A 6,010-nucleotide genomic window follows, 5' to 3' on the forward strand; every position below is an offset into this window, starting at 1 on the left:
TTTCGCTTTCGCCCTAATTTACGTGCAAATGTAAGCATGTTTTCACCATTAGAACTAGTCGACAGTGTCAATGACAGTGGATTTTAATTCATTTATGGGTTGCTTAGACCCACTTTCGTCAAAATGGAACAATACCATGCGTGACATTATGGTCTAGCTAATATAACTGACATTCAGAAAATAATGTCGAAAATATCGTCTGACCCTTAAATTCTTTTGAGTAATATGCGTCAAATTTACCTCACGAAATGACGCAACTTATTTCATTTTGGACCTGATTATACGGGACATTTTGCAAATTTACCTCACGAAATGACGCAACCTATTTCATTTTGGACCTAATTATACGGGACATTTTGACAATTCAACAACACCAAAAGCAAACCTCGTCCGCTTGTGCTCCCTTGTACGTGCCAGCTCGGGCGACCCTATCGTCCCTTTCCTGTCCTGGACGGAGGAGCCGACGGAAGTCGACACCTGCGCCCACGACAGGCGTGCAATACAACAGCTTGCTCTGAATGTGCACGTAAAACGCTTTGACCATGACCATACTTCTAACTTTATTATTTGTTTATGTGACTTCTCTGTTTGAAGTAAGATTGTTAATCGAGATGGTTAGCAATCAGTGCCCCTCCTACCACCAACCAACCCTCTACGGGCTTGTAATTGCACCCCAGTGGGATAAAAGACAATTACCGGTGAACGTGTTACAACACGGACCTTAATGCATGCTGATTGACAAGCGCACATGTAACTAACCATCGTAAATTACCAGTTGACAGTTAAAGATAATATACCTACTAATCGTCAATAAACATGGACAACACATGGTTGGTAGTGGTCAACAGGTAACAGTCCGGACCTTCATCACGGCCACATAAAATATGAAAATAGTGTGAAATAATTGTTGTTGTACACATCTCCGATGGCCATTAATGTAATTTATTGCGAAAATAACAATGTATGCAATGATATCAACGGTTAACAAACAGCAACATATGGAGAGCGAACACAACGCTCGTCGTGTCTGATGGTTAATGTCTACGGCCAATCCCACCATCATGGCATAACCTTGAAACACCTGTTACCGACTATAGCAAATAAACGGTACTTACTGAAGGTGCGGGAAATTGGATTCAGATAAAGAAAAGTACCAAATGCACTTGAACACAATAAACACATGTTATTTGATTAATGTGCGTGTAAAGATCGACATAAAATGTAATAAAAAATAAAAGTATGATTAGTGATTCGGGTCTTTTCAAGAAATAGCTGGTTGATTTATGTTTGTGCCAAACGTCAGTGGACAAATGTTACCAGTAGATATATGGTAGGCATGCATAATTTAGTAAAGTAATAATTTTACCTTTACAGTTGAACCTTCTTAAACGGCCACCTCCATTAATTAGCCATTTGTGATAAAATAGACCAGTGATAAACAAACAGCTGTCTTATGAAACCACCTTGTGGTACTTCCCTGAGAGTCTGTTTTGTGCAGCTTTAACTGTATGGTTGTTGCTTTCGCTTTTTACTTTTTGTTCTAACTAAGCCTTCTAATGAAACAAAACAAAACGCAGTCATGCCGCCGAGGTTACAATAATTATCTTAGTCATTAAATATTTAAGCGCATAAAACAGGCTCATGTGAAATCACTGATGTTGATAACTATAAAAAAGAAATTCTGAGGCATCTGTTTTCTGCATACCGCGCCCGCGCCTCGTCAAAAACCGCGCTGAATATGAAGACAAAGGCGGATCCTAGGGAGAGACCAGGGGTACCTGCACCCCTAAACAAATTAAAGGGCCCGTTTTTATGAACAATTTGTTTAGAATCTTCATTTAAGAGCCCTTTTCAGGGAGTTGGTCCATATGCCTTTTGGCCTTGGTCCGTCCCTAAAATATTTCGTTGGTCCGGCTTTGGAACATGTTTAGAATTTTAAATAAAAAACCAAAACCCCCCATAACATGTGTGGATGCTAAATGAGGTTAAAATGTAGGAGGTAGTGAAGAGAAAGGGGTTAAAAAGAAATATCTTCTACTCTCTTAATAATTACTGGTTAAGCCCTAAAAGGATATTTGGTACAACGCTCTATGTCGATAATGTTCCGAAATATACTAGTATTCATCATTCTGACGAAACACAGAACTCACATTAATATATCTATGTAGTAATATAATATTTCCATTAAAAATATGCAAAAGTTGTACAAATTACACATAATCAACAAAATGTTAGACGGCTCATTTATATTTGACTTAGTGATATTTAGGGGGGGGGGGGGGGGTGTCATTACTACAGTGTGATGGAGAAATCTTGATATATAGCAATTCTCTGTTCACCGGTTCTTTTGCCACTCATAATTTGTGATAATAAATATAACGTTTAAATCAGAAAGCGCTATATTTCATCATTTTCAAAACGATACCCACCCTGACCCATCAATATATATCTTCTATGGGGAACCTTGAGCTGTGAAAGGTGTATTCGTGCCAGTTATGCAACAAGGCACCGGCGCATTCAAGCGGGGATCGCGAAAACACGATGCATTAACATTGAACATTACAAGATGGCACCCTAGAGATAAAATGGCGTCAAAAGGGCATATTTAAGATTCCCACGCAAGTGAGCGGAACCGGCGCAATCGTCTTGCATTCGCTGACAATAGGTGACTTCACAATGGCCACCAGGTGAAGAGGCCACCTTTTATTGTCACTGACATCAAATAGCTTTATTATTAAATACACCGTGCTTGATCAGCCGTTTTAGCGGCTATCAATAAATGTAATATCTGACAGCTCAAGTAATGCTGGTGCCGGTGTGAGTCATTCCACCATTCCGGCCAATGTCATAAGGTTATCTATCACCTTGTATTTCCAAATACATTAAAACTTACTGTAAGAGGCATCTTATATACCAATCACCTGATTTTAAGGGGCACTCCTTCTGCGGGATAATGCGTATATTTTAATATAATATAAAGGTCACTTGTTATGAAAAGCTGTATGAGTAAGTCGGGTGGTCGTTATACAGTCCAGTCCAGTTGTAAGTTTGCATAATACATTGAATTCACTGTAAAAGTTTCTATGGGTATGAACCACTCACTAATAAAGAATTCTCAAGATGTTACTTCTACAAATGAATATGATTTATATTATAATTTACATAACATAACAAGTATCACATAACAAAACTCAGTGAGCATGTCTCTGTATTTAATATACACAACTTTAACAACATCGTAATTACGATTATAAAAAGTGTGTTTAAATAAAAACGTATGTTACAATATGAATAAAACCTTACGCAAGAAATATACAATTTATTAAAATCGTTACTAAAAAGGCTACCTATCCATTTTAGATTCGTTTTATATTTTTGTTTTGTAATCAAGTAACAGTAGAAAAACAACTAGCAATCATAATGATAGAGATCTTCTTCAAGCACATGATTCACACACTGAATTGGAATGCAAAGTATAAATGTTTTGTTTATTTGTTTATATGCCATATTACAAAAGAAAGTGTACCGCGGTGTGATACTTCACTTCGTGTATATCTCAACCTGAGTAAAACATGTTTCTCTTTGTCAGTATTAATAGCCCAGAAACAGGACTGTAACTTTGTTCAACTTTGACCAACTTTTACCCCCTGGCTCTTTGATATGAGGAAACATAAGGTCATGGCATGTTTCAGCAGCATGTATTTCATCTGCCATGTTCTCTACGCTGGTCAGTAAGGTCACGGTGACCCAGAGCTCCTTGGTCTTGTAAAAGCGATCGCCGCATCGTAAAAACATTCTTTTCAACTCGTGTTCGTTGGGTCAAACAATAATATTTGCATAATTATGAAAGCGGAATGCAGTAACATATACATTATTGCCCATCGCGACCTCGTGGTCCTGTTTTAGCACTTTATCACGACTGTAAGACATTAATATCAGGCTTACGGTGAAATGAACTTTTCAACTTTAGCTTTTAACTTGGTTTTAAGGTAAAGTGTACAAGTATGTGTTATCATGCTGTCCATATGTTGCAGCGGCATTACAAAGCGCAAGCCTTCGAGCTGTTTTCTTTGCCAACAACGTAAAATAGCCATTATAACAAATGGTGACCCAAACGCAATTTCAATCACTATATCCAGAGCATTGTTGGTTAATATATCTCGTATTATATCCCGTTAGTATACACTATTCAGTAACTAACTATTTTCACCACAGCTGTGTTGTGCATGTACTATGTTTGAAGGCATATGCTGTATCATGCTGGTAGGTGCATGCAATACAATGTCGGTGAACGTGTACAGTTGGATTTTATCGGGCGCGTGCAGTATAATATCAGAATGTGTATGTAGTCTGTCAGTATAGCGTCATATATGTGTACAGTATACAGCATAGTGCCAGTGTGTGTGTGTGTGTGTGTGTGTGTGTGTGTGTGTGTGTGTGATACTGCCAGTGGATGCATGCAGCATACGTTCAGTGGGTGTATGCAATATATTGTCAGTGTCTGTTGCAGCATATTTTTAGTGTGTATTTGCACAATTGTGTCAGTTTGTATTGCACCATTTTGTTAATGTGTATTTGCAGCATATTTTCAGTGTGTGTGGCACCATTTGGTCAGTGTGTGTTTGTGGCATATTGTCCGTGTGTGTGGCACCATTTTGTCAATAGTTAGTGCACCATATTGTCAGTTTGTGTTGCAGTGTGTGTGTTTGCACAATTTAGTCAGTTTTTGATTTGGTATATTATCAATGGATCCATGCAATACCATGCAATATAGTACCAGTTGGTGTGTGCAGTATATAATGTTCTATGTGTATACAGTATACTGTCAGTAGGTGTATACATCATACTGTCAGTAGGTGTATACATCATACTGCCAGTGGGTGTATGTAGCATACTGCCAGTTGGTGTATGTAGCATACTGTCAGTGGGTGTATATAGCATACTGTCAGTGAGTATATGTAGCATACTGTCATTGAGTATATGAAGCATACTGTCAGTGGGTGTATGTAGCATACTGTCAGTGGGTGTCATAATAGCAGTGGGTGTATGTAGCATACTGCCAGTGGGTGTATGTAGCATACTGTCAGTGGATTTGCGTAGCATACTGTCAGTGAGTATATATAGCATACTGTCAATGAGTGTCATAATAACAGTGGGTGTATGTAGCATATTGTCAGTGGGTGTATGTAGCATACTGTCAGTGAGTATATGTAGCATACTGTCAGTGAGTATATGTAGCATACTGTCAGTGGGTGTCATAATAACTGGGTGTATATAGCGTACGGTCAGTGGGTGTTATATCAGTGGGTGTATGTAGCATACTGTCAGAGGGTGCCATAATAAAAGTGGGTGTATACAGCATACTGTCAGTGGGTGTCATAATGACAGTGGGTGTATGTAGCATACTGTCAGTGGGTGTATGTAGCATACTGGCAGTGAATATATGTAGCATACTGTCAGTGAATATATGTAGCATACTGTCAGTGGGTGTCATAATAACAGTGGGTGTATGTAGCATACTGTCAGTGGGTGTTATATCAGTGGGTGTATGTAGCATACTGTCAGAGGGTACAATAATAACAGTGGGTGTATACAGCATACTGTCAGTGGGTGTCATAATAACAGTGGGTGTATACAGCATACTGTCAGTGGGTGTCATAATGACAGTGGGTGTATGTAGCATACTGTCAGTGGGTGTCATAATGACAGTGGGTGTATACAGCATACTGTCAGTGGGTGTCATAATAACAGTGGGTGTATATAGCATACTGTCAGTGGGTGTCATAATGACAGTGGGTGTATACAGCATACTGTCAGTGGATGTCATAATAACAGTGGGTGTATGTAGCATGCTGTCAGTGGGTGTCATAATAACAGTAGGTATATGTAGCATACTGTTCAGGGGTACAGAAAGTACTCGCCTGATCGCCAAATGCGAGTAAAAATTCTGACGGACGAGTTTAAAAATTGCAACTACCAGTCCGACGTGCGATCTGTCTTTTTCTGACCG

The sequence above is a fragment of the Gigantopelta aegis genome, chromosome 4, assembly GCF_016097555.1.
Source record: "Gigantopelta aegis isolate Gae_Host chromosome 4, Gae_host_genome, whole genome shotgun sequence".
NCBI lineage: Eukaryota > Metazoa > Mollusca > Gastropoda > Neomphalida > Peltospiridae > Gigantopelta > Gigantopelta aegis.